This window comes from Trachurus japonicus, chromosome 19 (genome assembly GCF_045865225.1).
Source record: "Trachurus japonicus isolate A0001 chromosome 19, Traja_1.0".
Classification (NCBI taxonomy): domain Eukaryota; kingdom Metazoa; phylum Chordata; class Actinopteri; order Carangiformes; family Carangidae; genus Trachurus; species Trachurus japonicus.
The window spans coordinates 18,018,459-18,042,274 of NC_140925.1; the positions used below are offsets into that span (position 1 = coordinate 18,018,459).

The window sequence follows — 23,816 nt, forward strand, 5'->3', positions numbered from 1 at the left end:
TTCAGTGCCATATGAGAGTGACTTTTTTGGCCAGTATGGGGATCGAACCCATGACCTTGGCGTTATTAGCACCACGCTCTAACCAGCTGAGCTAACCGGCCTTGTTTTCGCACCTATTGCTGTACAACAAGCCAGACACAGTGTAAACCACAGTCAAGCCATCTTCTTTCTTACTGCTTCCTCAAACACTAAACACATTGCTGGACTGAAATACAGCTTTCCTAATAAGCAAAATAAGGCAAAGGTGTTTGTCAGCACCAATCTTTTAACTTTTCACACAGGCTCCAAACACCACATGATCACTGTAAACCTTGATGTAGTTGACTGAGGACGGATGAGTGGCTCCTTCAAATACCAGAGATACTGCAGAGGACAGAATGAGAGATCCAACCATGAAGGGACTCGAACCCTCAATCTTCTGATCCGAAGTCAGACGCCTTGTCCATTAGGCCACATGGTCACAAATCTTGGATTTTAAACTTTTGATGGACCCACAGTTTGGATTATTATTCATGTTTATAAGCTTGGTTCTGTACAGCGTTTCAAAATGACTGAGACATTGAGGCAGCTTCACATTGGTTTCTGTTGAGAAAAAGTGTCACTGGAAATAGGTGAGAGGAGACCACCTTCCAACTACATATGGACTTGAGCTCACATACATGTAATGTGTCTTTCAGTGCCATATGAGAGTGACTTTTCTGGCCAGTATGGGGATCGAACCCATGACCTTGGCGTTATTAGCACCACGCTCTAACCAGCTGAGCTAACCGGCCTTGTTTTCGCACCTATTGCTGTACAACAAGCCAGACACAGTGTAAACCACAGTCAAGCCATCTTCTTTCTTACTGCTTCCTCAAACACTAAACACATTGCTGGACTGAAATACAGCTTTCCTAATAAGCAAAATAAGGCAAAGGTGTTTGTCAGCACCAATCTTTTAACTTTTCACACAGGCTCCAAACACCACATGATCACTGTAAACCTTGATGTAGTTGACTGAGGACGGATGAGTGGCTCCTTCAAATACCAGAGATACTGGAGAGGACAGAATGAGAGATCCAACCATGAAGGGACTCGAACCCTCAATCTTCTGATCCGAAGTCAGACGCCTTGTCCATTAGGCCACATGGTCACAAATCTTGGATTTTAAACTTTTGATGGACCCACAGTTTGGATTATTAATCATGTTTATAAGCTTGGTTCTGTACAGCGTTTCAAAATGACTGAGACATTGCACAACATTGGAGAGGCAGCTTCACATTGGTTTCTGTTGAGAAAAAGTGTCACTGGAAATAGGTGAGAGGAGACCACCTTCCAACTACATATGGACTTGAGCTCACATACATGTAATGTGTCTTTCAGTGCCATATGAGAGTGACTTTTCTGGCCAGTATGGGGATCGAACCCATGACCTTGGCGTTATTAGCACCACGCTCTAACCAGCTGAGCTAACCGGCCTTGTTTTCGCACCTATTGCTGTACAACAAGCCAGACACAGTGTAAACCACAGTCAAGCCATCTTCTTTCTTACTGCTTCCTCAAACACTAAACACATTGCTGGACTGAAATACAGCTTTCCTAATAAGCAAAATAAGGCAAAGGTGTTTGTCAGCACCAATCTTTTAACTTTTCACACAGGCTCCAAACACCACATGATCACTGTAAACCTTGATGTAGTTGACTGAGGACGGATGAGTGGCTCCTTCAAATACCAGAGATACTGCAGAGGACAGAATGAGAGATCCAACCATGAAGGGACTCGAACCCTCAATCTTCTGATCCGAAGTCAGACGCCTTGTCCATTAGGCCACATGGTCACAAATCTTGGATTTTAAACTTTTGATGGACCCACAGTTTGGATTATTATTCATGTTTATAAGCTTGGTTCTGTACAGCGTTTCAAAATGACTGAGACATTGCACAACATTGGAGAGGCAGCTTCACATTGGTTTCTGTTGAGAAAAAGTGTCACTGGAAATAGGTGAGAGGAGACCACCTTCCAACTACATATGGACTTGAGCTCACATACATGTAATGTGTCTTTCAGTGCCATATGAGAGTGACTTTTCTGGCCAGTATGGGGATCGAACCCATGACCTTGGCGTTATTAGCACCACGCTCTAACCAGCTGAGCTAACCGGCCTTGTTTTCGCACCTATTGCTGTACAACAAGCCAGACACAGTGTAAACCACAGTCAAGCCATCTTCTTTCTTACTGCTTCCTCAAACACTAAACACATTGCTGGACTGAAATACAGCTTTCCTAATAAGCAAAATAAGGCAAAGGTGTTTGTCAGCACCAATCTTTTAACTTTTCACACAGGCTCCAAACACCACATGATCACTGTAAACCTTGATGTAGTTGACTGAGGACGGATGAGTGGCTCCTTCAAATACCAGAGATACTGCAGAGGACAGAATGAGAGATCCAACCATGAAGGGACTCGAACCCTCAATCTTCTGATCCGAAGTCAGACGCCTTGTCCATTAGGCCACATGGTCACAAATCTTGGATTTTAAACTTTTGATGGACCCACAGTTTGGATTATTATTCATGTTTATAAGCTTGGTTCTGTACAGCGTTTCAAAATGACTGAGACATTGCACAACATTGGAGAGGCAGCTTCACATTGGTTTCTGTTGAGAAAAAGTGTCACTGGAAATAGGTGAGAGGAGACCACCTTCCAACTACATATGGACTTGAGCTCACATACATGTAATGTGTCTTTCAGTGCCATATGAGAGTGACTTTTCTGGCCAGTATGGGGATCGAACCCATGACCTTGGCGTTATTAGCACCACGCTCTAACCAGCTGAGCTAACCGGCCTTGTTTTTGCACCTATTGCTGTACAACAAGCCAGACACAGTGTAAACCACAGTCAAGCCATCTTCTTTCTTACTGCTTCCTCAAACACTAAACACATTGCTGGACTGAAATACAGCTTTCCTAATAAGCAAAATAAGGCAAAGGTGTTTGTCAGCACCAATCTTTTAACTTTTCACACAGGCTCCAAACACCACATGATCACTGTAAACCTTGATGTAGTTGACTGAGGACGGATGAGTGGCTCCTTCAAATACCAGAGATACTGCAGAGGACAGAATGAGAGATCCAACCATGAAGGGACTCGAACCCTCAATCTTCTGATCCGAAGTCAGACGCCTTGTCCATTAGGCCACATGGTCACAAATCTTGGATTTTAAACTTTTGATGGACCCACAGTTTGGATTATTATTCATGTTTATAAGCTTGGTTCTGTACAGCGTTTCAAAATGACTGAGACATTGCACAACATTGGAGAGGCAGCTTCACATTGGTTTCTGTTGAGAAAAAGTGTCACTGGAAATAGGTGAGAGGAGACCACCTTCCAACTACATATGGACTTGAGCTCACATACATGTAATGTGTCTTTCAGTGCCATATGAGAGTGACTTTTCTGGCCAGTATGGGGATCGAACCCATGACCTTGGCGTTATTAGCACCACGCTCTAACCAGCTGAGCTAACCGGCCTTGTTTTCGCACCTATTGCTGTACAACAAGCCAGACACAGTGTAAACCACAGTCAAGCCATCTTCTTTCTTACTGCTTCCTCAAACACTAAACACATTGCTGGACTGAAATACAGCTTTCCTAATAAGCAAAATAAGGCAAAGGTGTTTGTCAGCACCAATCTTTTAACTTTTCACACAGGCTCCAAACACCACATGATCACTGTAAACCTTGATGTAGTTGACTGAGGACGGATGAGTGGCTCCTTCAAATACCAGAGATACTGCAGAGGACAGAATGAGAGATCCAACCATGAAGGGACTCGAACCCTCAATCTTCTGATCCGAAGTCAGACGCCTTGTCCATTAGGCCACATGGTCACAAATCTTGGATTTTAAACTTTTGATGGACCCACAGTTTGGATTATTATTCATGTTTATAAGCTTGGTTCTGTACAGCGTTTCAAAATGACTGAGACATACAACATTGGAGGCAGCTTCACATTGGTTTCTGTTGAGAAAAAGTGTCACTGGAAATAGGTGAGAGGAGACCACCTTCCAACTACATATGGACTTGAGCTCACATACATGTAATGTGTCTTTCAGTGCCATATGAGAGTGACTTTTCTGGCCAGTATGGGGATCGAACCCATGACCTTGGCGTTATTAGCACCACGCTCTAACCAGCTGAGCTAACCGGCCTTGTTTTCGCACCTATTGCTGTACAACAAGCCAGACACAGTGTAAACCACAGTCAAGCCATCTTCTTTCTTACTGCTTCCTCAAACACTAAACACATTGCTGGACTGAAATACAGCTTTCCTAATAAGCAAAATAAGGCAAAGGTGTTTGTCAGCACCAATCTTTTAACTTTTCACACAGGCTCCAAACACCACATGATCACTGTAAACCTTGATGTAGTTGACTGAGGACGGATGAGTGGCTCCTTCAAATACCAGAGATACTGCAGAGGACAGAATGAGAGATCCAACCATGAAGGGACTCGAACCCTCAATCTTCTGATCCGAAGTCAGACGCCTTGTCCATTAGGCCACATGGTCACAAATCTTGGATTTTAAACTTTTGATGGACCCACAGTTTGGATTATTATTCATGTTTATAAGCTTGGTTCTGTACAGCGTTTCAAAATGACTGAGACATTGCACAACATTGGAGAGGCAGCTTCACATTGGTTTCTGTTGAGAAAAAGTGTCACTGGAAATAGGTGAGAGGAGACCACCTTCCAACTACATATGGACTTGAGCTCACATACATGTAATGTGTCTTTCAGTGCCATATGAGAGTGACTTTTCTGGCCAGTATGGGGATCGAACCCATGACCTTGGCGTTATTAGCACCACGCTCTAACCAGCTGAGCTAACCGGCCTTGTTTTCGCACCTATTGCTGTACAACAAGCCAGACACAGTGTAAACCACAGTCAAGCCATCTTCTTTCTTACTGCTTCCTCAAACACTAAACACATTGCTGGACTGAAATACAGCTTTCCTAATAAGCAAAATAAGGCAAAGGTGTTTGTCAGCACCAATCTTTTAACTTTTCACACAGGCTCCAAACACCACATGATCACTGTAAACCTTGATGTAGTTGACTGAGGACGGATGAGTGGCTCCTTCAAATACCAGAGATACTGCAGAGGACAGAATGAGAGATCCAACCATGAAGGGACTCGAACCCTCAATCTTCTGATCCGAAGTCAGACGCCTTGTCCATTAGGCCACATGGTCACAAATCTTGGATTTTAAACTTTTGATGGACCCACAGTTTGGATTATTATTCATGTTTATAAGCTTGGTTCTGTACAGCGTTTCAAAATGACTGAGACATTGCACAACATTGGAGAGGCAGCTTCACATTGGTTTCTGTTGAGAAAAAGTGTCACTGGAAATAGGTGAGAGGAGACCACCTTCCAACTACATATGGACTTGAGCTCACATACATGTAATGTGTCTTTCAGTGCCATATGAGAGTGACTTTTCTGGCCAGTATGGGGATCGAACCCATGACCTTGGCGTTATTAGCACCACGCTCTAACCAGCTGAGCTAACCGGCCTTGTTTTCGCACCTATTGCTGTACAACAAGCCAGACACAGTGTAAACCACAGTCAAGCCATCTTCTTTCTTACTGCTTCCTCAAACACTAAACACATTGCTGGACTGAAATACAGCTTTCCTAATAAGCAAAATAAGGCAAAGGTGTTTGTCAGCACCAATCTTTTAACTTTTCACACAGGCTCCAAACACCACATGATCACTGTAAACCTTGATGTAGTTGACTGAGGACGGATGAGTGGCTCCTTCAAATACCAGAGATACTGCAGAGGACAGAATGAGAGATCCAACCATGAAGGGACTCGAACCCTCAATCTTCTGATCCGAAGTCAGACGCCTTGTCCATTAGGCCACATGGTCACAAATCTTGGATTTTAAACTTTTGATGGACCCACAGTTTGGATTATTATTCATGTTTATAAGCTTGGTTCTGTACAGCGTTTCAAAATGACTGAGACATTGCACAACATTGGAGAGGCAGCTTCACATTGGTTTCTGTTGAGAAAAAGTGTCACTGGAAATAGGTGAGAGGAGACCACCTTCCAACTACATATGGACTTGAGCTCACATACATGTAATGTGTCTTTCAGTGCCATATGAGAGTGACTTTTCTGGCCAGTATGGGGATCGAACCCATGACCTTGGCGTTATTAGCACCACGCTCTAACCAGCTGAGCTAACCGGCCTTGTTTTCGCACCTATTGCTGTACAACAAGCCAGACACAGTGTAAACCACAGTCAAGCCATCTTCTTTCTTACTGCTTCCTCAAACACTAAACACATTGCTGGACTGAAATACAGCTTTCCTAATAAGCAAAATAAGGCAAAGGTGTTTGTCAGCACCAATCTTTTAACTTTTCACACAGGCTCCAAACACCACATGATCACTGTAAACCTTGATGTAGTTGACTGAGGACGGATGAGTGGCTCCTTCAAATACCAGAGATACTGCAGAGGACAGAATGAGAGATCCAACCATGAAGGGACTCGAACCCTCAATCTTCTGATCCGAAGTCAGACGCCTTGTCCATTAGGCCACATGGTCACAAATCTTGGATTTTAAACTTTTGATGGACCCACAGTTTGGATTATTATTCATGTTTATAAGCTTGGTTCTGTACAGCGTTTCAAAATGACTGAGACATTGCACAACATTGGAGAGGCAGCTTCACATTGGTTTCTGTTGAGAAAAAGTGTCACTGGAAATAGGTGAGAGGAGACCACCTTCCAACTACATATGGACTTGAGCTCACATACATGTAATGTGTCTTTCAGTGCCATATGAGAGTGACTTTTCTGGCCAGTATGGGGATCGAACCCATGACCTTGGCGTTATTAGCACCACGCTCTAACCAGCTGAGCTAACCGGCCTTGTTTTCGCACCTATTGCTGTACAACAAGCCAGACACAGTGTAAACCACAGTCAAGCCATCTTCTTTCTTACTGCTTCCTCAAACACTAAACACATTGCTGGACTGAAATACAGCTTTCCTAATAAGCAAAATAAGGCAAAGGTGTTTGTCAGCACCAATCTTTTAACTTTTCACACAGGCTCCAAACACCACATGATCACTGTAAACCTTGATGTAGTTGACTGAGGACGGATGAGTGGCTCCTTCAAATACCAGAGATACTGCAGAGGACAGAATGAGAGATCCAACCATGAAGGGACTCGAACCCTCAATCTTCTGATCCGAAGTCAGACGCCTTGTCCATTAGGCCACATGGTCACAAATCTTGGATTTTAAACTTTTGATGGACCCACAGTTTGGATTATTATTCATGTTTATAAGCTTGGTTCTGTACAGCGTTTCAAAATGACTGAGACATTGAGGCAGCTTCACATTGGTTTCTGTTGAGAAAAAGTGTCACTGGAAATAGGTGAGAGGAGACCACCTTCCAACTACATATGGACTTGAGCTCACATACATGTAATGTGTCTTTCAGTGCCATATGAGAGTGACTTTTCTGGCCAGTATGGGGATCGAACCCATGACCTTGGCGTTATTAGCACCACGCTCTAACCAGCTGAGCTAACCGGCCTTGTTTTCGCACCTATTGCTGTACAACAAGCCAGACACAGTGTAAACCACAGTCAAGCCATCTTCTTTCTTACTGCTTCCTCAAACACTAAACACATTGCTGGACTGAAATACAGCTTTCCTAATAAGCAAAATAAGGCAAAGGTGTTTGTCAGCACCAATCTTTTAACTTTTCACACAGGCTCCAAACACCACATGATCACTGTAAACCTTGATGTAGTTGACTGAGGACGGATGAGTGGCTCCTTCAAATACCAGAGATACTGCAGAGGACAGAATGAGAGATCCAACCATGAAGGGACTCGAACCCTCAATCTTCTGATCCGAAGTCAGACGCCTTGTCCATTAGGCCACATGGTCACAAATCTTGGATTTTAAACTTTTGATGGACCCACAGTTTGGATTATTATTCATGTTTATAAGCTTGGTTCTGTACAGCGTTTCAAAATGACTGAGACATTGCACAACATTGGAGAGGCAGCTTCACATTGGTTTCTGTTGAGAAAAAGTGTCACTGGAAATAGGTGAGAGGAGACCACCTTCCAACTACATATGGACTTGAGCTCACATACATGTAATGTGTCTTTCAGTGCCATATGAGAGTGACTTTTCTGGCCAGTATGGGGATCGAACCCATGACCTTGGCGTTATTAGCACCACGCTCTAACCAGCTGAGCTAACCGGCCTTGTTTTCGCACCTATTGCTGTACAACAAGCCAGACACAGTGTAAACCACAGTCAAGCCATCTTCTTTCTTACTGCTTCCTCAAACACTAAACACATTGCTGGACTGAAATACAGCTTTCCTAATAAGCAAAATAAGGCAAAGGTGTTTGTCAGCACCAATCTTTTAACTTTTCACACAGGCTCCAAACACCACATGATCACTGTAAACCTTGATGTAGTTGACTGAGGACGGATGAGTGGCTCCTTCAAATACCAGAGATACTGCAGAGGACAGAATGAGAGATCCAACCATGAAGGGACTCGAACCCTCAATCTTCTGATCCGAAGTCAGACGCCTTGTCCATTAGGCCACATGGTCACAAATCTTGGATTTTAAACTTTTGATGGACCCACAGTTTGGATTATTATTCATGTTTATAAGCTTGGTTCTGTACAGCGTTTCAAAATGACTGAGACATTGCACAGCATTGGAGAGGCAGCTTCACATTGGTTTCTGTTGAGAAAAAGTGTCACTGGAAATAGGTGAGAGGAGACCACCTTCCAACTACATATGGACTTGAGCTCACATACATGTAATGTGTCTTTCAGTGCCATATGAGAGTGACTTTTCTGGCCAGTATGGGGATCGAACCCATGACCTTGGCGTTATTAGCACCACGCTCTAACCAGCTGAGCTAACCGGCCTTGTTTTCGCACCTATTGCTGTACAACAAGCCAGACACAGTGTAAACCACAGTCAAGCCATCTTCTTTCTTACTGCTTCCTCAAACACTAAACACATTGCTGGACTGAAATACAGCTTTCCTAATAAGCAAAATAAGGCAAAGGTGTTTGTCAGCACCAATCTTTTAACTTTTCACACAGGCTCCAAACACCACATGATCACTGTAAACCTTGATGTAGTTGACTGAGGACGGATGAGTGGCTCCTTCAAATACCAGAGATACTGCAGAGGACAGAATGAGAGATCCAACCATGAAGGGACTCGAACCCTCAATCTTCTGATCCGAAGTCAGACGCCTTGTCCATTAGGCCACATGGTCACAAATCTTGGATTTTAAACTTTTGATGGACCCACAGTTTGGATTATTATTCATGTTTATAAGCTTGGTTCTGTACAGCGTTTCAAAATGACTGAGACATTGCACAACATTGGAGAGGCAGCTTCACATTGGTTTCTGTTGAGAAAAAGTGTCACTGGAAATAGGTGAGAGGAGACCACCTTCCAACTACATATGGACTTGAGCTCACATACATGTAATGTGTCTTTCAGTGCCATATGAGAGTGACTTTTCTGGCCAGTATGGGGATCGAACCCATGACCTTGGCGTTATTAGCACCACGCTCTAACCAGCTGAGCTAACCGGCCTTGTTTTCGCACCTATTGCTGTACAACAAGCCAGACACAGTGTAAACCACAGTCAAGCCATCTTCTTTCTTACTGCTTCCTCAAACACTAAACACATTGCTGGACTGAAATACAGCTTTCCTAATAAGCAAAATAAGGCAAAGGTGTTTGTCAGCACCAATCTTTTAACTTTTCACACAGGCTCCAAACACCACATGATCACTGTAAACCTTGATGTAGTTGACTGAGGACGGATGAGTGGCTCCTTCAAATACCAGAGATACTGCAGAGGACAGAATGAGAGATCCAACCATGAAGGGACTCGAACCCTCAATCTTCTGATCCGAAGTCAGACGCCTTGTCCATTAGGCCACATGGTCACAAATCTTGGATTTTAAACTTTTGATGGACCCACAGTTTGGATTATTATTCATGTTTATAAGCTTGGTTCTGTACAGCGTTTCAAAATGACTGAGACATTGCACACATTGGAGGCAGCTTCACATTGGTTTCTGTTGAGAAAAAGTGTCACTGGAAATAGGTGAGAGGAGACCACCTTCCAACTACATATGGACTTGAGCTCACATACATGTAATGTGTCTTTCAGTGCCATATGAGAGTGACTTTTCTGGCCAGTATGGGGATCGAACCCATGACCTTGGCGTTATTAGCACCACGCTCTAACCAGCTGAGCTAACCGGCCTTGTTTTCGCACCTATTGCTGTACAACAAGCCAGACACAGTGTAAACCACAGTCAAGCCATCTTCTTTCTTACTGCTTCCTCAAACACTAAACACATTGCTGGACTGAAATACAGCTTTCCTAATAAGCAAAATAAGGCAAAGGTGTTTGTCAGCACCAATCTTTTAACTTTTCACACAGGCTCCAAACACCACATGATCACTGTAAACCTTGATGTAGTTGACTGAGGACGGATGAGTGGCTCCTTCAAATACCAGAGATACTGCAGAGGACAGAATGAGAGATCCAACCATGAAGGGACTCGAACCCTCAATCTTCTGATCCGAAGTCAGACGCCTTGTCCATTAGGCCACATGGTCACAAATCTTGGATTTTAAACTTTTGATGGACCCACAGTTTGGATTATTATTCATGTTTATAAGCTTGGTTCTGTACAGCGTTTCAAAATGACTGAGACATTGCACAACATTGGAGAGGCAGCTTCACATTGGTTTCTGTTGAGAAAAAGTGTCACTGGAAATAGGTGAGAGGAGACCACCTTCCAACTACATATGGACTTGAGCTCACATACATGTAATGTGTCTTTCAGTGCCATATGAGAGTGACTTTTCTGGCCAGTATGGGGATCGAACCCATGACCTTGGCGTTATTAGCACCACGCTCTAACCAGCTGAGCTAACCGGCCTTGTTTTCGCACCTATTGCTGTACAACAAGCCAGACACAGTGTAAACCACAGTCAAGCCATCTTCTTTCTTACTGCTTCCTCAAACACTAAACACATTGCTGGACTGAAATACAGCTTTCCTAATAAGCAAAATAAGGCAAAGGTGTTTGTCAGCACCAATCTTTTAACTTTTCACACAGGCTCCAAACACCACATGATCACTGTAAACCTTGATGTAGTTGACTGAGGACGGATGAGTGGCTCCTTCAAATACCAGAGATACTGCAGAGGACAGAATGAGAGATCCAACCATGAAGGGACTCGAACCCTCAATCTTCTGATCCGAAGTCAGACGCCTTGTCCATTAGGCCACATGGTCACAAATCTTGGATTTTAAACTTTTGATGGACCCACAGTTTGGATTATTATTCATGTTTATAAGCTTGGTTCTGTACAGCGTTTCAAAATGACTGAGACATTGCACAACATTGGAGGCAGCTTCACATTGGTTTCTGTTGAGAAAAAGTGTCACTGGAAATAGGTGAGAGGAGACCACCTTCCAACTACATATGGACTTGAGCTCACATACATGTAATGTGTCTTTCAGTGCCATATGAGAGTGACTTTTCTGGCCAGTATGGGGATCGAACCCATGACCTTGGCGTTATTAGCACCACGCTCTAACCAGCTGAGCTAACCGGCCTTGTTTTCGCACCTATTGCTGTACAACAAGCCAGACACAGTGTAAACCACAGTCAAGCCATCTTCTTTCTTACTGCTTCCTCAAACACTAAACACATTGCTGGACTGAAATACAGCTTTCCTAATAAGCAAAATAAGGCAAAGGTGTTTGTCAGCACCAATCTTTTAACTTTTCACACAGGCTCCAAACACCACATGATCACTGTAAACCTTGATGTAGTTGACTGAGGACGGATGAGTGGCTCCTTCAAATACCAGAGATACTGCAGAGGACAGAATGAGAGATCCAACCATGAAGGGACTCGAACCCTCAATCTTCTGATCCGAAGTCAGACGCCTTGTCCATTAGGCCACATGGTCACAAATCTTGGATTTTAAACTTTTGATGGACCCACAGTTTGGATTATTATTCATGTTTATAAGCTTGGTTCTGTACAGCGTTTCAAAATGACTGAGACATTGCACAACATTGGAGAGGCAGCTTCACATTGGTTTCTGTTGAGAAAAAGTGTCACTGGAAATAGGTGAGAGGAGACCACCTTCCAACTACATATGGACTTGAGCTCACATACATGTAATGTGTCTTTCAGTGCCATATGAGAGTGACTTTTCTGGCCAGTATGGGGATCGAACCCATGACCTTGGCGTTATTAGCACCACGCTCTAACCAGCTGAGCTAACCGGCCTTGTTTTCGCACCTATTGCTGTACAACAAGCCAGACACAGTGTAAACCACAGTCAAGCCATCTTCTTTCTTACTGCTTCCTCAAACACTAAACACATTGCTGGACTGAAATACAGCTTTCCTAATAAGCAAAATAAGGCAAAGGTGTTTGTCAGCACCAATCTTTTAACTTTTCACACAGGCTCCAAACACCACATGATCACTGTAAACCTTGATGTAGTTGACTGAGGACGGATGAGTGGCTCCTTCAAATACCAGAGATACTGCAGAGGACAGAATGAGAGATCCAACCATGAAGGGACTCGAACCCTCAATCTTCTGATCCGAAGTCAGACGCCTTGTCCATTAGGCCACATGGTCACAAATCTTGGATTTTAAACTTTTGATGGACCCACAGTTTGGATTATTATTCATGTTTATAAGCTTGGTTCTGTACAGCGTTTCAAAATGACTGAGACATTGACATTGGAGGCAGCTTCACATTGGTTTCTGTTGAGAAAAAGTGTCACTGGAAATAGGTGAGAGGAGACCACCTTCCAACTACATATGGACTTGAGCTCACATACATGTAATGTGTCTTTCAGTGCCATATGAGAGTGACTTTTCTGGCCAGTATGGGGATCGAACCCATGACCTTGGCGTTATTAGCACCACGCTCTAACCAGCTGAGCTAACCGGCCTTGTTTTCGCACCTATTGCTGTACAACAAGCCAGACACAGTGTAAACCACAGTCAAGCCATCTTCTTTCTTACTGCTTCCTCAAACACTAAACACATTGCTGGACTGAAATACAGCTTTCCTAATAAGCAAAATAAGGCAAAGGTGTTTGTCAGCACCAATCTTTTAACTTTTCACACAGGCTCCAAACACCACATGATCACTGTAAACCTTGATGTAGTTGACTGAGGACGGATGAGTGGCTCCTTCAAATACCAGAGATACTGCAGAGGACAGAATGAGAGATCCAACCATGAAGGGACTCGAACCCTCAATCTTCTGATCCGAAGTCAGACGCCTTGTCCATTAGGCCACATGGTCACAAATCTTGGATTTTAAACTTTTGATGGACCCACAGTTTGGATTATTATTCATGTTTATAAGCTTGGTTCTGTACAGCGTTTCAAAATGACTGAGACATTGCACAACATTGGAGAGGCAGCTTCACATTGGTTTCTGTTGAGAAAAAGTGTCACTGGAAATAGGTGAGAGGAGACCACCTTCCAACTACATATGGACTTGAGCTCACATACATGTAATGTGTCTTTCAGTGCCATATGAGAGTGACTTTTCTGGCCAGTATGGGGATCGAACCCATGACCTTGGCGTTATTAGCACCACGCTCTAACCAGCTGAGCTAACCGGCCTTGTTTTCGCACCTATTGCTGTACAACAAGCCAGACACAGTGTAAACCACAGTCAAGCCATCTTCTTTCTTACTGCTTCCTCAAACACTAAACACATTGCTGGACTGAAATACAGCTTTCCTAATAAGCAAAATAAGGCAAAGGTGTTTGTCAGCACCAATCTTTTAACTTTTCACACAGGCTCCAAACACCACATGATCACTGTAAACCTTGATGTAGTTGACTGAGGACGGATGAGTGGCTCCTTCAAATACCAGAGATACTGCAGAGGACAGAATGAGAGATCCAACCATGAAGGGACTCGAACCCTCAATCTTCTGATCCGAAGTCAGACGCCTTGTCCATTAGGCCACATGGTCACAAATCTTGGATTTTAAACTTTTGATGGACCCACAGTTTGGATTATTATTCATGTTTATAAGCTTGGTTCTGTACAGCGTTTCAAAATGACTGAGACATTGAGGCAGCTTCACATTGGTTTCTGTTGAGAAAAAGTGTCACTGGAAATAGGTGAGAGGAGACCACCTTCCAACTACATATGGACTTGAGCTCACATACATGTAATGTGTCTTTCAGAGCCATATGAGAGTGACTTTTCTGGCCAGTATGGGGATCGAACCCATGACCTTGGCGTTATTAGCACCACGCTCTAACCAGCTGAGCTAACCGGCCTTGTTTTTGCACCTATTGCTGTACAACAAGCCAGACACAGTGTAAACCACAGTCAAGCCATCTTCTTTCTTACTGCTTCCTCAAACACTAAACACATTGCTGGACTGAAATACAGCTTTCCTAATAAGCAAAATAAGGCAAAGGTGTTTGTCAGCACCAATCTTTTAACTTTTCACACAGGCTCCAAACACCACATGATCACTGTAAACCTTGATGTAGTTGACTGAGGACGGATGAGTGGCTCCTTCAAATACCAGAGATACTGCAGAGGACAGAATGAGAGATCCAACCATGAAGGGACTCGAACCCTCAATCTTCTGATCCGAAGTCAGACGCCTTGTCCATTAGGCCACATGGTCACAAATCTTGGATTTTAAACTTTTGATGGACCCACAGTTTGGATTATTATTCATGTTTATAAGCTTGGTTCTGTACAGCGTTTCAAAATGACTGAGACATTGCACAACATTGGAGAGGCAGCTTCACATTGGTTTCTGTTGAGAAAAAGTGTCACTGGAAATAGGTGAGAGGAGACCACCTTCCAACTACATATGGACTTGAGCTCACATACATGTAATGTGTCTTTCAGTGCCATATGAGAGTGACTTTTCTGGCCAGTATGGGGATCGAACCCATGACCTTGGCGTTATTAGCACCACGCTCTAACCAGCTGAGCTAACCGGCCTTGTTTTCGCACCTATTGCTGTACAACAAGCCAGACACAGTGTAAACCACAGTCAAGCCATCTTCTTTCTTACTGCTTCCTCAAACACTAAACACATTGCTGGACTGAAATACAGCTTTCCTAATAAGCAAAATAAGGCAAAGGTGTTTGTCAGCACCAATCTTTTAACTTTTCACACAGGCTCCAAACACCACATGATCACTGTAAACCTTGATGTAGTTGACTGAGGACGGATGAGTGGCTCCTTCAAATACCAGAGATACTGCAGAGGACAGAATGAGAGATCCAACCATGAAGGGACTCGAACCCTCAATCTTCTGATCCGAAGTCAGACGCCTTGTCCATTAGGCCACATGGTCACAAATCTTGGATTTTAAACTTTTGATGGACCCACAGTTTGGATTATTATTCATGTTTATAAGCTTGGTTCTGTACAGCGTTTCAAAATGACTGAGACATTGCACAACATTGGAGAGGCAGCTTCACATTGGTTTCTGTTGAGAAAAAGTGTCACTGGAAATAGGTGAGAGGAGACCACCTTCCAACTACATATGGACTTGAGCTCACATACATGTAATGTGTCTTTCAGTGCCATATGAGAGTGACTTTTCTGGCCAGTATGGGGATCGAACCCATGACCTTGGCGTTATTAGCACCACGCTCTAACCAGCTGAGCTAACCGGCCTTGTTTTCGCACCTATTGCTGTACAACAAGCCAGACACAGTGTAAACCACAGTCAAGCCATCTTCTTTCTTACTGCTTCCTCAAACACTAAACACATTGCTGGACTGAAATACAGCTTTCCTAATAAGCAAAATAAGGCAAAGGTGTTTGTCAGCACCAATCTTTTAACTTTTCACACAGGCTCCAAACACCACATGATCACTGTAAACCTTGATGTAGTTGACTGAGGACGGATGAGTGGCTCCTTCAAATACCAGAGATACTGCAGAGGACAGAATGAGAGATCCAACCATGAAGGGACTCGAACCCTCAATCTTCTGATCCGAAGTCAGACGCCTTGTCCATTAGGCCACATGGTCACAAATCTTGGATTTTAAACTTTTGATGGACCCACAGTTTGGATTATTATTCATGTTTATAAGCTTGGTTCTGTACAGCGTTTCAAAATGACTGAGACATTGCACAACATTGGAGAGGCAGCTTCACATTGGTTTCTGTTGAGAAAAAGTGTCACTGGAAATAGGTGAGAGGAGACCACCTTCCAACTACATATGGACTTGAGCTCACATACATGTAATGTGTCTTTCAGTGCCATATGAGAGTGACTTTTCTGGCCAGTATGGGGATCGAACCCATGACCTTGGCGTTATTAGCACCACGCTCTAACCAGCTGAGCTAACCGGCCTTGTTTTCGCACCTATTGCTGTACAACAAGCCAGACACAGTGTAAACCACAGTCAAGCCATCTTCTTTCTTACTGCTTCCTCAAACACTAAACACATTGCTGGACTGAAATACAGCTTTCCTAATAAGCAAAATAAGGCAAAGGTGTTTGTCAGCACCAATCTTTTAACTTTTCACACAGGCTCCAAACACCACATGATCACTGTAAACCTTGATGTAGTTGACTGAGGACGGATGAGTGGCTCCTTCAAATACCAGAGATACTGCAGAGGACAGAATGAGAGATCCAACCATGAAGGGACTCGAACCCTCAATCTTCTGATCCGAAGTCAGACGCCTTGTCCATTAGGCCACATGGTCACAAATCTTGGATTTTAAACTTTTGATGGACCCACAGTTTGGATTATTATTCATGTTTATAAGCTTGGTTCTGTACAGCGTTTCAAAATGACTGAGACATTGCACAACATTGGAGAGGCAGCTTCACATTGGTTTCTGTTGAGAAAAAGTGTCACTGGAAATAGGTGAGAGGAGACCACCTTCCAACTACATATGGACTTGAGCTCACATACATGTAATGTGTCTTTCAGTGCCATATGAGAGTGACTTTTCTGGCCAGTATGGGGATCGAACCCATGACCTTGGCGTTATTAGCACCACGCTCTAACCAGCTGAGCTAACCGGCCTTGTTTTCGCACCTATTGCTGTACAACAAGCCAGACACAGTGTAAACCACAGTCAAGCCATCTTCTTTCTTACTGCTTCCTCAAACACTAAACACATTGCTGGACTGAAATACAGCTTTCCTAATAAGCAAAATAAGGCAAAGGTGTTTGTCAGCACCAATCTTTTAACTTTTCACACAGGCTCCAAACACCACATGATCACTGTAAACCTTGATGTAGTTGACTGAGGACGGATGAGTGGCTCCTTCAAATACCAGAGATACTGCAGAGGACAGAATGAGAGATCCAACCATGAAGGGACTCGAACCCTCAATCTTCTGATCCGAAGTCAGACGCCTTGTCCATTAGGCCACATGGTCACAAATCTTGGATTTTAAACTTTTGATGGACCCACAGTTTGGATTATTATTCATGTTTATAAGCTTGGTTCTGTACAGCGTTTCAAAATGACTGAGACATTGCACAACATTGGAGAGGCAGCTTCACATTGGTTTCTGTTGAGAAAAAGTGTCACTGGAAATAGGTGAGAGGAGACCACCTTCCAACTACATATGGACTTGAGCTCACATACATGTAATGTGTCTTTCAGTGCCATATGAGAGTGACTTTTCTGGCCAGTATGGGGATCGAACCCATGACCTTGGCGTTATTAGCACCACGCTCTAACCAGCTGAGCTAACCGGCCTTGTTTTCGCACCTATTGCTGTACAACAAGCCAGACACAGTGTAAACCACAGTCAAGCCATCTTCTTTCTTACTGCTTCCTCAAACACTAAACACATTGCTGGACTGAAATACAGCTTTCCTAATAAGCAAAATAAGGCAAAGGTGTTTGTCAGCACCAATCTTTTAACTTTTCACACAGGCTCCAAACACCACATGATCACTGTAAACCTTGATGTAGTTGACTGAGGACGGATGAGTGGCTCCTTCAAATACCAGAGATACTGCAGAGGACAGAATGAGAGATCCAACCATGAAGGGACTCGAACCCTCAATCTTCTGATCCGAAGTCAGACGCCTTGTCCATTAGGCCACATGGTCACAAATCTTGGATTTTAAACTTTTGATGGACCCACAGTTTGGATTATTATTCATGTTTATAAGCTTGGTTCTGTACAGCGTTTCAAAATGACTGAGACATTGCACAACATTGAGGCAGCTTCACATTGGTTTCTGTTGAGAAAAAGTGTCACTGGAAATAGGTGAGAGGAGACCACCTTCCAACTACATATGGACTTGAGCTCACATACATGTAATGTGTCTTTCAGTGCCATATGAGAGTGACTTTTCTGGCCAGTATGGGGATCGAACCCATGACCTTGGCGTTATTAGCACCACGCTCTAACCAGCTGAGCTAACCGGCCTTGTTTTCGCACCTATTGCTGTACAACAAGCCAGACACAGTGTAAACCACAGTCAAGCCATCTTCTTTCTTACTGCTTCCTCAAACACTAAACACATTGCTGGACTGAAATACAGCTTTCCTAATAAGCAAAATAAGGCAAAGGTGTTTGTCAGCACCAATCTTTTAACTTTTCACACAGGCTCCAAACACCACATGATCACTGTAAACCTTGATGTAGTTGACTGAGGACGGATGAGTGGCTCCTTCAAATACCAGAGATACTGCAGAGGACAGAATGAGAGATCCAACCATGAAGGGACTCGAACCCTCAATCTTCTGATCCGAAGTCAGACGCCTTGTCCATTAGGCCACATGGTCACAAATCTTGGATTTTAAACTTTTGATGGACCCACAGTTTGGATTATTATTCATGTTTATAAGCTTGGTTCTGTACAGCGTTTCAAAATGACTGAGACATTGGCATTGGAGGCAGCTTCACATTGGTTTCTGTTGAGAAAAAGTGTCACTGGAAATAGGTGAGAGGAGACCACCTTCCAACTACATATGGACTTGAGCTCACATACATGTAATGTGTCTTTCAGTGCCATATGAGAGTGACTTTTCTGGCCAGTATGGGGATCGAACCCATGACCTTGGCGTTATTAGCACCACGCTCTAACCAGCTGAGCTAACCGGCCTTGTTTTCGCACCTATTGCTGTACAACAAGCCAGACACAGTGTAAACCACAGTCAAGCCATCTTCTTTCTTACTGCTTCCTCAAACACTAAACACATTGCTGGACTGAAATACAGCTTTCCTAATAAGCAAAATAAGGCAAAGGTGTTTGTCAGCACCAATCTTTTAACTTTTCACACAGGCTCCAAACACCACATGATCACTGTAAACCTTGATGTAGTTGACTGAGGACGGATGAGTGGCTCCTTCAAATACCAGAGATACTGCAGAGGACAGAATGAGAGATCCAACCATGAAGGGACTCGAACCCTCAATCTTCTGATCCGAAGTCAGACGCCTTGTCCATTAGGCCACATGGTCACAAATCTTGGATTTTAAACTTTTGATGGACCCACAGTTTGGATTATTATTCATGTTTATAAGCTTGGTTCTGTACAGCGTTTCAAAATGACTGAGACATTGCACAGCATTGGAGGTAGCTTCACATTGGTTTCTGTTGAGAAAAAGTGTCACTGGAAACAGGTGAGAGGAGACCACCTTCCAACTACATATGGACTTGAGCTCACATACATGTAATGTGTCTTTCAGTGCCATATGAGAGTGACTTTTCTGGCCAGTATGGGGATCGAACCCATGACCTTGGCGTTATTAGCACCACGCTCTAACCAGCTGAGCTAACCGGCCTTGTTTTCGCACCTATTGCTGTACAACAAGCCAGACACAGTGTAAACCACAGTCAAGCCATCTTCTTTCTTACTGCTTCCTCAAACACTAAACACATTGCTGGACTGAAATACAGCTTTCCTAATAAGCAAAATAAGGCAAAGGTGTTTGTCAGCACCAATCTTTTAACTTTTCACACAGGCTCCAAACACCACATGATCACTGTAAACCTTGATGTAGTTGACTGAGGACGGATGAGTGGCTCCTTCAAATACCAGAGATACTGCAGAGGACAGAATGAGAGATCCAACCATGAAGGGACTCGAACCCTCAATCTTCTGATCCGAAGTCAGACGCCTTGTCCATTAGGCCACATGGTCACAAATCTTGGATTTTAAACTTTTGATGGACCCACAGTTTGGATTATTATTCATGTTTATAAGCTTGGTTCTGTACAGCGTTTCAAAATGACTGAGACATTGCACAACATTGGAGAGGCAGCTTCACATTGGTTTCTGTTGAGAAAAAGTGTCACTGGAAATAGGTGAGAGGAGACCACCTTCCAACTACATATGGACTTGAGCTCACATACATGTAATGTGTCTTTCAGTGCCATATGAGAGTGACTTTTCTGGCCAGTATGGGGATCGAACCCATGACCTTGGCGTTATTAGCACCACGCTCTAACCAGCTGAGCTAACCGGCCTTGTTTTCGCACCTATTGCTGTACAACAAGCCAGACACAGTGTAAACCACAGTCAAGCCATCTTCTTTCTTACTGCTTCCTCAAACACTAAACACATTGCTGGACTGAAATACAGCTTTCCTAATAAGCAAAATAAGGCAAAGGTGTTTGTCAGCACCAATCTTTTAACTTTTCACACAGGCTCCAAACACCACATGATCACTGTAAACCTTGATGTAGTTGACTGAGGACGGATGAGTGGCTCCTTCAAATACCAGAGATACTGCAGAGGACAGAATGAGAGATCCAACCATGAAGGGACTCGAACCCTCAATCTTCTGATCCGAAGTCAGACGCCTTGTCCATTAGGCCACATGGTCACAAATCTTGGATTTTAAACTTTTGATGGACCCACAGTTTGGATTATTATTCATGTTTATAAGCTTGGTTCTGTACAGCGTTTCAAAATGACTGAGCCATTGCACAGCAATGGTAGCTTCACATTGGTTTCTGTTGAGAAAAAGTGTCACTGGAAATAGGTGAGAGGAGACCACCTTCCAACTACATATGGACTTGAGCTCACATACATGTAATGTGTCTTTCAGTGCCATATGAGAGTGACTTTTCTGGCCAGTATGGGGATCGAACCCATGACCTTGGCGTTATTAGCACCACGCTCTAACCAGCTGAGCTAACCGGCCTTGTTTTCGCACCTATTGCTGTACAACAAGCCAGACACAGTGTAAACCACAGTCAAGCCATCTTCTTTCTTACTGCTTCCTCAAACACTAAACACATTGCTGGACTGAAATACAGCTTTCCTAATAAGCAAAATAAGGCAAAGGTGTTTGTCAGCACCAATCTTTTAACTTTTCACACAGGCTCCAAACACCACATGATCACTGTAAACCTTGATGTAGTTGACTGAGGACGGATGAGTGGCTCCTTCAAATACCAGAGATACTGCAGAGGACAGAATGAGAGATCCAACCATGAAGGGACTCGAACCCTCAATCTTCTGATCCGAAGTCAGACGCCTTGTCCATTAGGCCACATGGTCACAAATCTTGGATTTTAAACTTTTGATGGACCCACAGTTTGGATTATTATTCATGTTTATAAGCTTGGTTCTGTACAGCGTTTCAAAATGACTGAGACATTGCACACATTGGAGGCAGCTTCACATTGGTTTCTGTTGAGAAAAAGTGTCACTGGAAATAGGTGAGAGGAGACCACCTTCCAACTACATATGGACTTGAGCTCACATACATGTAATGTGTCTTTCAGTGCCATATGAGAGTGACTTTTCTGGCCAGTATGGGGATCGAACCCATGACCTTGGCGTTATTAGCACCACGCTCTAACCAGCTGAGCTAACCGGCCTTGTTTTCGCACCTATTGCTGTACAACAAGCCAGACACAGTGTAAACCACAGTCAAGCCATCTTCTTTCTTACTGCTTCCTCAAACACTAAACACATTGCTGGACTGAAATACAGCTTTCCTAATAAGCAAAATAAGGCAAAGGTGTTTGTCAGCACCAATCTTTTAACTTTTCACACAGGCTCCAAACACCACATGATCACTGTAAACCTTGATGTAGTTGACTGAGGACGGATGAGTGGCTCCTTCAAATACCAGAGATACTGCAGAGGACAGAATGAGAGATCCAACCATGAAGGGACTCGAACCCTCAATCTTCTGATCCGAAGTCAGACGCCTTGTCCATTAGGCCACATGGTCACAAATCTTGGATTTTAAACTTTTGATGGACCCACAGTTTGGATTATTATTCATGTTTATAAGCTTGGTTCTGTACAGCGTTTCAAAATGACTGAGACATTGCACAACATTGGAGAGGCAGCTTCACATTGGTTTCTGTTGAGAAAAAGTGTCACTGGAAATAGGTGAGAGGAGACCACCTTCCAACTACATATGGACTTGAGCTCACATACATGTAATGTGTCTTTCAGTGCCATATGAGAGTGACTTTTCTGGCCAGTATGGGGATCGAACCCATGACCTTGGCGTTATTAGCACCACGCTCTAACCAGCTGAGCTAACCGGCCTTGTTTTCGCACCTATTGCTGTACAACAAGCCAGACACAGTGTAAACCACAGTCAAGCCATCTTCTTTCTTACTGCTTCCTCAAACACTAAACACATTGCTGGACTGAAATACAGCTTTCCTAATAAGCAAAATAAGGCAAAGGTGTTTGTCAGCACCAATCTTTTAACTTTTCACACAGGCTCCAAACACCACATGATCACTGTAAACCTTGATGTAGTTGACTGAGGACGGATGAGTGGCTCCTTCAAATACCAGAGATACTGCAGAGGACAGAATGAGAGATCCAACCATGAAGGGACTCGAACCCTCAATCTTCTGATCCGAAGTCAGACGCCTTGTCCATTAGGCCACATGGTCACAAATCTTGGATTTTAAACTTTTGATGGACCCACAGTTTGGATTATTATTCATGTTTATAAGCTTGGTTCTGTACAGCGTTTCAAAATGACTGAGACATTGCACAGCATTGGAGGTAGCTTCACATTGGTTTCTGTTGAGAAAAAGTGTCACTGGAAACAGGTGAGAGGAGACCACCTTCCAACTACATATGGACTTGAGCTCACATACATGTAATGTGTCTTTCAGTGCCATATGAGAGTGACTTTTCTGGCCAGTATGGGGATCGAACCCATGACCTTGGCGTTATTAGCACCACGCTCTAACCAGCTGAGCTAACCGGCCTTGTTTTCGCACCTATTGCTGTACAACAAGCCAGACACAGTGTAAACCACAGTCAAGCCATCTTCTTTCTTACTGCTTCCTCAAACACTAAACACATTGCTGGACTGAAATACAGCTTTCCTAATAAGCAAAATAAGGCAAAGGTGTTTGTCAGCACCAATCTTTTAACTTTTCACACAGGCTCCAAACACCACATGATCACTGTAAACCTTGATGTAGTTGACTGAGGACGGATGAGTGGCTCCTTCAAATACCAGAGATACTGCAGAGGACAGAATGAGAGATCCAACCATGAAGGGACTCGAACCCTCAATCTTCTGATCCGAAGTCAGACGCCTTGTCCATTAGGCCACATGGTCACAAATCTTGGATTTTAAACTTTTGATGGACCCACAGTTTGGATTATTATTCATGTTTATAAGCTTGGTTCTGTACAGCGTTTCAAAATGACTGAGACATTGCACAGCATTGGAGAGGCAGCTTCACATTGGTTTCTGTTGA

The 23,816-nt window shown here is 43.5% G+C and overlaps 70 non-coding genes across 70 annotated transcripts; all 70 read right to left on the minus strand.

The window, feature by feature from the left end:
• Positions 1 to 27: 27 nt before the first annotated feature.
• trnai-aau (transfer RNA isoleucine (anticodon AAU)) lies at positions 28 to 101 on the minus strand. The gene has a single exon. It is a non-coding gene; the product is annotated as a tRNA-Ile (tRNA).
• A 286-nt stretch (positions 102 to 387) lies between these two features.
• trnar-ucg (transfer RNA arginine (anticodon UCG)) lies at positions 388 to 460 on the minus strand. The gene has a single exon. It is a non-coding gene; the product is annotated as a tRNA-Arg (tRNA).
• Positions 461 to 699: 239 nt separating this feature from the next.
• On the minus strand, positions 700 to 773 carry trnai-aau (transfer RNA isoleucine (anticodon AAU)). Its single transcript has one exon. It is a non-coding gene; the product is annotated as a tRNA-Ile (tRNA).
• Positions 774 to 1,059: 286 nt separating this feature from the next.
• On the minus strand, positions 1,060 to 1,132 carry trnar-ucg (transfer RNA arginine (anticodon UCG)). Its single transcript has one exon. It is a non-coding gene; the product is annotated as a tRNA-Arg (tRNA).
• A 252-nt stretch (positions 1,133 to 1,384) lies between these two features.
• Positions 1,385 to 1,458, minus strand: trnai-aau (transfer RNA isoleucine (anticodon AAU)). Its single transcript has one exon. It is a non-coding gene; the product is annotated as a tRNA-Ile (tRNA).
• Positions 1,459 to 1,744: 286 nt separating this feature from the next.
• trnar-ucg (transfer RNA arginine (anticodon UCG)) lies at positions 1,745 to 1,817 on the minus strand. The gene has a single exon. It is a non-coding gene; the product is annotated as a tRNA-Arg (tRNA).
• A 252-nt stretch (positions 1,818 to 2,069) lies between these two features.
• Positions 2,070 to 2,143, minus strand: trnai-aau (transfer RNA isoleucine (anticodon AAU)). Its single transcript has one exon. It is a non-coding gene; the product is annotated as a tRNA-Ile (tRNA).
• A 286-nt stretch (positions 2,144 to 2,429) lies between these two features.
• Positions 2,430 to 2,502, minus strand: trnar-ucg (transfer RNA arginine (anticodon UCG)). Its single transcript has one exon. It is a non-coding gene; the product is annotated as a tRNA-Arg (tRNA).
• A 252-nt stretch (positions 2,503 to 2,754) lies between these two features.
• trnai-aau (transfer RNA isoleucine (anticodon AAU)) lies at positions 2,755 to 2,828 on the minus strand. The gene has a single exon. It is a non-coding gene; the product is annotated as a tRNA-Ile (tRNA).
• Positions 2,829 to 3,114: 286 nt separating this feature from the next.
• Positions 3,115 to 3,187, minus strand: trnar-ucg (transfer RNA arginine (anticodon UCG)). Its single transcript has one exon. It is a non-coding gene; the product is annotated as a tRNA-Arg (tRNA).
• A 252-nt stretch (positions 3,188 to 3,439) lies between these two features.
• On the minus strand, positions 3,440 to 3,513 carry trnai-aau (transfer RNA isoleucine (anticodon AAU)). Its single transcript has one exon. It is a non-coding gene; the product is annotated as a tRNA-Ile (tRNA).
• Positions 3,514 to 3,799: 286 nt separating this feature from the next.
• On the minus strand, positions 3,800 to 3,872 carry trnar-ucg (transfer RNA arginine (anticodon UCG)). Its single transcript has one exon. It is a non-coding gene; the product is annotated as a tRNA-Arg (tRNA).
• A 247-nt stretch (positions 3,873 to 4,119) lies between these two features.
• On the minus strand, positions 4,120 to 4,193 carry trnai-aau (transfer RNA isoleucine (anticodon AAU)). Its single transcript has one exon. It is a non-coding gene; the product is annotated as a tRNA-Ile (tRNA).
• A 286-nt stretch (positions 4,194 to 4,479) lies between these two features.
• Positions 4,480 to 4,552, minus strand: trnar-ucg (transfer RNA arginine (anticodon UCG)). Its single transcript has one exon. It is a non-coding gene; the product is annotated as a tRNA-Arg (tRNA).
• A 252-nt stretch (positions 4,553 to 4,804) lies between these two features.
• trnai-aau (transfer RNA isoleucine (anticodon AAU)) lies at positions 4,805 to 4,878 on the minus strand. The gene has a single exon. It is a non-coding gene; the product is annotated as a tRNA-Ile (tRNA).
• Positions 4,879 to 5,164: 286 nt separating this feature from the next.
• trnar-ucg (transfer RNA arginine (anticodon UCG)) lies at positions 5,165 to 5,237 on the minus strand. The gene has a single exon. It is a non-coding gene; the product is annotated as a tRNA-Arg (tRNA).
• A 252-nt stretch (positions 5,238 to 5,489) lies between these two features.
• trnai-aau (transfer RNA isoleucine (anticodon AAU)) lies at positions 5,490 to 5,563 on the minus strand. The gene has a single exon. It is a non-coding gene; the product is annotated as a tRNA-Ile (tRNA).
• Positions 5,564 to 5,849: 286 nt separating this feature from the next.
• On the minus strand, positions 5,850 to 5,922 carry trnar-ucg (transfer RNA arginine (anticodon UCG)). Its single transcript has one exon. It is a non-coding gene; the product is annotated as a tRNA-Arg (tRNA).
• A 252-nt stretch (positions 5,923 to 6,174) lies between these two features.
• On the minus strand, positions 6,175 to 6,248 carry trnai-aau (transfer RNA isoleucine (anticodon AAU)). Its single transcript has one exon. It is a non-coding gene; the product is annotated as a tRNA-Ile (tRNA).
• A 286-nt stretch (positions 6,249 to 6,534) lies between these two features.
• On the minus strand, positions 6,535 to 6,607 carry trnar-ucg (transfer RNA arginine (anticodon UCG)). The gene has a single exon. It is a non-coding gene; the product is annotated as a tRNA-Arg (tRNA).
• A 252-nt stretch (positions 6,608 to 6,859) lies between these two features.
• On the minus strand, positions 6,860 to 6,933 carry trnai-aau (transfer RNA isoleucine (anticodon AAU)). Its single transcript has one exon. It is a non-coding gene; the product is annotated as a tRNA-Ile (tRNA).
• Positions 6,934 to 7,219: 286 nt separating this feature from the next.
• Positions 7,220 to 7,292, minus strand: trnar-ucg (transfer RNA arginine (anticodon UCG)). The gene has a single exon. It is a non-coding gene; the product is annotated as a tRNA-Arg (tRNA).
• A 239-nt stretch (positions 7,293 to 7,531) lies between these two features.
• On the minus strand, positions 7,532 to 7,605 carry trnai-aau (transfer RNA isoleucine (anticodon AAU)). The gene has a single exon. It is a non-coding gene; the product is annotated as a tRNA-Ile (tRNA).
• A 286-nt stretch (positions 7,606 to 7,891) lies between these two features.
• trnar-ucg (transfer RNA arginine (anticodon UCG)) lies at positions 7,892 to 7,964 on the minus strand. The gene has a single exon. It is a non-coding gene; the product is annotated as a tRNA-Arg (tRNA).
• A 252-nt stretch (positions 7,965 to 8,216) lies between these two features.
• trnai-aau (transfer RNA isoleucine (anticodon AAU)) lies at positions 8,217 to 8,290 on the minus strand. The gene has a single exon. It is a non-coding gene; the product is annotated as a tRNA-Ile (tRNA).
• Positions 8,291 to 8,576: 286 nt separating this feature from the next.
• On the minus strand, positions 8,577 to 8,649 carry trnar-ucg (transfer RNA arginine (anticodon UCG)). Its single transcript has one exon. It is a non-coding gene; the product is annotated as a tRNA-Arg (tRNA).
• Positions 8,650 to 8,901: 252 nt separating this feature from the next.
• On the minus strand, positions 8,902 to 8,975 carry trnai-aau (transfer RNA isoleucine (anticodon AAU)). The gene has a single exon. It is a non-coding gene; the product is annotated as a tRNA-Ile (tRNA).
• Positions 8,976 to 9,261: 286 nt separating this feature from the next.
• trnar-ucg (transfer RNA arginine (anticodon UCG)) lies at positions 9,262 to 9,334 on the minus strand. The gene has a single exon. It is a non-coding gene; the product is annotated as a tRNA-Arg (tRNA).
• Positions 9,335 to 9,586: 252 nt separating this feature from the next.
• On the minus strand, positions 9,587 to 9,660 carry trnai-aau (transfer RNA isoleucine (anticodon AAU)). The gene has a single exon. It is a non-coding gene; the product is annotated as a tRNA-Ile (tRNA).
• A 286-nt stretch (positions 9,661 to 9,946) lies between these two features.
• Positions 9,947 to 10,019, minus strand: trnar-ucg (transfer RNA arginine (anticodon UCG)). The gene has a single exon. It is a non-coding gene; the product is annotated as a tRNA-Arg (tRNA).
• Positions 10,020 to 10,268: 249 nt separating this feature from the next.
• trnai-aau (transfer RNA isoleucine (anticodon AAU)) lies at positions 10,269 to 10,342 on the minus strand. The gene has a single exon. It is a non-coding gene; the product is annotated as a tRNA-Ile (tRNA).
• Positions 10,343 to 10,628: 286 nt separating this feature from the next.
• On the minus strand, positions 10,629 to 10,701 carry trnar-ucg (transfer RNA arginine (anticodon UCG)). The gene has a single exon. It is a non-coding gene; the product is annotated as a tRNA-Arg (tRNA).
• A 252-nt stretch (positions 10,702 to 10,953) lies between these two features.
• On the minus strand, positions 10,954 to 11,027 carry trnai-aau (transfer RNA isoleucine (anticodon AAU)). The gene has a single exon. It is a non-coding gene; the product is annotated as a tRNA-Ile (tRNA).
• Positions 11,028 to 11,313: 286 nt separating this feature from the next.
• On the minus strand, positions 11,314 to 11,386 carry trnar-ucg (transfer RNA arginine (anticodon UCG)). Its single transcript has one exon. It is a non-coding gene; the product is annotated as a tRNA-Arg (tRNA).
• A 250-nt stretch (positions 11,387 to 11,636) lies between these two features.
• Positions 11,637 to 11,710, minus strand: trnai-aau (transfer RNA isoleucine (anticodon AAU)). Its single transcript has one exon. It is a non-coding gene; the product is annotated as a tRNA-Ile (tRNA).
• A 286-nt stretch (positions 11,711 to 11,996) lies between these two features.
• trnar-ucg (transfer RNA arginine (anticodon UCG)) lies at positions 11,997 to 12,069 on the minus strand. Its single transcript has one exon. It is a non-coding gene; the product is annotated as a tRNA-Arg (tRNA).
• A 252-nt stretch (positions 12,070 to 12,321) lies between these two features.
• On the minus strand, positions 12,322 to 12,395 carry trnai-aau (transfer RNA isoleucine (anticodon AAU)). Its single transcript has one exon. It is a non-coding gene; the product is annotated as a tRNA-Ile (tRNA).
• A 286-nt stretch (positions 12,396 to 12,681) lies between these two features.
• trnar-ucg (transfer RNA arginine (anticodon UCG)) lies at positions 12,682 to 12,754 on the minus strand. The gene has a single exon. It is a non-coding gene; the product is annotated as a tRNA-Arg (tRNA).
• Positions 12,755 to 13,000: 246 nt separating this feature from the next.
• Positions 13,001 to 13,074, minus strand: trnai-aau (transfer RNA isoleucine (anticodon AAU)). Its single transcript has one exon. It is a non-coding gene; the product is annotated as a tRNA-Ile (tRNA).
• Positions 13,075 to 13,360: 286 nt separating this feature from the next.
• On the minus strand, positions 13,361 to 13,433 carry trnar-ucg (transfer RNA arginine (anticodon UCG)). The gene has a single exon. It is a non-coding gene; the product is annotated as a tRNA-Arg (tRNA).
• A 252-nt stretch (positions 13,434 to 13,685) lies between these two features.
• On the minus strand, positions 13,686 to 13,759 carry trnai-aau (transfer RNA isoleucine (anticodon AAU)). The gene has a single exon. It is a non-coding gene; the product is annotated as a tRNA-Ile (tRNA).
• Positions 13,760 to 14,045: 286 nt separating this feature from the next.
• On the minus strand, positions 14,046 to 14,118 carry trnar-ucg (transfer RNA arginine (anticodon UCG)). Its single transcript has one exon. It is a non-coding gene; the product is annotated as a tRNA-Arg (tRNA).
• Positions 14,119 to 14,357: 239 nt separating this feature from the next.
• Positions 14,358 to 14,431, minus strand: trnai-aau (transfer RNA isoleucine (anticodon AAU)). The gene has a single exon. It is a non-coding gene; the product is annotated as a tRNA-Ile (tRNA).
• Positions 14,432 to 14,717: 286 nt separating this feature from the next.
• trnar-ucg (transfer RNA arginine (anticodon UCG)) lies at positions 14,718 to 14,790 on the minus strand. Its single transcript has one exon. It is a non-coding gene; the product is annotated as a tRNA-Arg (tRNA).
• A 252-nt stretch (positions 14,791 to 15,042) lies between these two features.
• On the minus strand, positions 15,043 to 15,116 carry trnai-aau (transfer RNA isoleucine (anticodon AAU)). Its single transcript has one exon. It is a non-coding gene; the product is annotated as a tRNA-Ile (tRNA).
• A 286-nt stretch (positions 15,117 to 15,402) lies between these two features.
• Positions 15,403 to 15,475, minus strand: trnar-ucg (transfer RNA arginine (anticodon UCG)). The gene has a single exon. It is a non-coding gene; the product is annotated as a tRNA-Arg (tRNA).
• A 252-nt stretch (positions 15,476 to 15,727) lies between these two features.
• On the minus strand, positions 15,728 to 15,801 carry trnai-aau (transfer RNA isoleucine (anticodon AAU)). The gene has a single exon. It is a non-coding gene; the product is annotated as a tRNA-Ile (tRNA).
• Positions 15,802 to 16,087: 286 nt separating this feature from the next.
• On the minus strand, positions 16,088 to 16,160 carry trnar-ucg (transfer RNA arginine (anticodon UCG)). The gene has a single exon. It is a non-coding gene; the product is annotated as a tRNA-Arg (tRNA).
• A 252-nt stretch (positions 16,161 to 16,412) lies between these two features.
• Positions 16,413 to 16,486, minus strand: trnai-aau (transfer RNA isoleucine (anticodon AAU)). The gene has a single exon. It is a non-coding gene; the product is annotated as a tRNA-Ile (tRNA).
• A 286-nt stretch (positions 16,487 to 16,772) lies between these two features.
• Positions 16,773 to 16,845, minus strand: trnar-ucg (transfer RNA arginine (anticodon UCG)). The gene has a single exon. It is a non-coding gene; the product is annotated as a tRNA-Arg (tRNA).
• Positions 16,846 to 17,097: 252 nt separating this feature from the next.
• On the minus strand, positions 17,098 to 17,171 carry trnai-aau (transfer RNA isoleucine (anticodon AAU)). Its single transcript has one exon. It is a non-coding gene; the product is annotated as a tRNA-Ile (tRNA).
• Positions 17,172 to 17,457: 286 nt separating this feature from the next.
• trnar-ucg (transfer RNA arginine (anticodon UCG)) lies at positions 17,458 to 17,530 on the minus strand. The gene has a single exon. It is a non-coding gene; the product is annotated as a tRNA-Arg (tRNA).
• Positions 17,531 to 17,782: 252 nt separating this feature from the next.
• On the minus strand, positions 17,783 to 17,856 carry trnai-aau (transfer RNA isoleucine (anticodon AAU)). Its single transcript has one exon. It is a non-coding gene; the product is annotated as a tRNA-Ile (tRNA).
• A 286-nt stretch (positions 17,857 to 18,142) lies between these two features.
• On the minus strand, positions 18,143 to 18,215 carry trnar-ucg (transfer RNA arginine (anticodon UCG)). Its single transcript has one exon. It is a non-coding gene; the product is annotated as a tRNA-Arg (tRNA).
• Positions 18,216 to 18,464: 249 nt separating this feature from the next.
• trnai-aau (transfer RNA isoleucine (anticodon AAU)) lies at positions 18,465 to 18,538 on the minus strand. Its single transcript has one exon. It is a non-coding gene; the product is annotated as a tRNA-Ile (tRNA).
• Positions 18,539 to 18,824: 286 nt separating this feature from the next.
• Positions 18,825 to 18,897, minus strand: trnar-ucg (transfer RNA arginine (anticodon UCG)). The gene has a single exon. It is a non-coding gene; the product is annotated as a tRNA-Arg (tRNA).
• A 246-nt stretch (positions 18,898 to 19,143) lies between these two features.
• trnai-aau (transfer RNA isoleucine (anticodon AAU)) lies at positions 19,144 to 19,217 on the minus strand. Its single transcript has one exon. It is a non-coding gene; the product is annotated as a tRNA-Ile (tRNA).
• A 286-nt stretch (positions 19,218 to 19,503) lies between these two features.
• Positions 19,504 to 19,576, minus strand: trnar-ucg (transfer RNA arginine (anticodon UCG)). Its single transcript has one exon. It is a non-coding gene; the product is annotated as a tRNA-Arg (tRNA).
• Positions 19,577 to 19,826: 250 nt separating this feature from the next.
• trnai-aau (transfer RNA isoleucine (anticodon AAU)) lies at positions 19,827 to 19,900 on the minus strand. The gene has a single exon. It is a non-coding gene; the product is annotated as a tRNA-Ile (tRNA).
• A 286-nt stretch (positions 19,901 to 20,186) lies between these two features.
• On the minus strand, positions 20,187 to 20,259 carry trnar-ucg (transfer RNA arginine (anticodon UCG)). Its single transcript has one exon. It is a non-coding gene; the product is annotated as a tRNA-Arg (tRNA).
• A 252-nt stretch (positions 20,260 to 20,511) lies between these two features.
• trnai-aau (transfer RNA isoleucine (anticodon AAU)) lies at positions 20,512 to 20,585 on the minus strand. The gene has a single exon. It is a non-coding gene; the product is annotated as a tRNA-Ile (tRNA).
• Positions 20,586 to 20,871: 286 nt separating this feature from the next.
• Positions 20,872 to 20,944, minus strand: trnar-ucg (transfer RNA arginine (anticodon UCG)). Its single transcript has one exon. It is a non-coding gene; the product is annotated as a tRNA-Arg (tRNA).
• Positions 20,945 to 21,191: 247 nt separating this feature from the next.
• trnai-aau (transfer RNA isoleucine (anticodon AAU)) lies at positions 21,192 to 21,265 on the minus strand. Its single transcript has one exon. It is a non-coding gene; the product is annotated as a tRNA-Ile (tRNA).
• A 286-nt stretch (positions 21,266 to 21,551) lies between these two features.
• Positions 21,552 to 21,624, minus strand: trnar-ucg (transfer RNA arginine (anticodon UCG)). The gene has a single exon. It is a non-coding gene; the product is annotated as a tRNA-Arg (tRNA).
• A 249-nt stretch (positions 21,625 to 21,873) lies between these two features.
• Positions 21,874 to 21,947, minus strand: trnai-aau (transfer RNA isoleucine (anticodon AAU)). The gene has a single exon. It is a non-coding gene; the product is annotated as a tRNA-Ile (tRNA).
• Positions 21,948 to 22,233: 286 nt separating this feature from the next.
• Positions 22,234 to 22,306, minus strand: trnar-ucg (transfer RNA arginine (anticodon UCG)). Its single transcript has one exon. It is a non-coding gene; the product is annotated as a tRNA-Arg (tRNA).
• Positions 22,307 to 22,558: 252 nt separating this feature from the next.
• On the minus strand, positions 22,559 to 22,632 carry trnai-aau (transfer RNA isoleucine (anticodon AAU)). The gene has a single exon. It is a non-coding gene; the product is annotated as a tRNA-Ile (tRNA).
• A 286-nt stretch (positions 22,633 to 22,918) lies between these two features.
• Positions 22,919 to 22,991, minus strand: trnar-ucg (transfer RNA arginine (anticodon UCG)). The gene has a single exon. It is a non-coding gene; the product is annotated as a tRNA-Arg (tRNA).
• Positions 22,992 to 23,241: 250 nt separating this feature from the next.
• On the minus strand, positions 23,242 to 23,315 carry trnai-aau (transfer RNA isoleucine (anticodon AAU)). Its single transcript has one exon. It is a non-coding gene; the product is annotated as a tRNA-Ile (tRNA).
• Positions 23,316 to 23,601: 286 nt separating this feature from the next.
• trnar-ucg (transfer RNA arginine (anticodon UCG)) lies at positions 23,602 to 23,674 on the minus strand. Its single transcript has one exon. It is a non-coding gene; the product is annotated as a tRNA-Arg (tRNA).
• Positions 23,675 to 23,816: the final 142 nt, after the last annotated feature.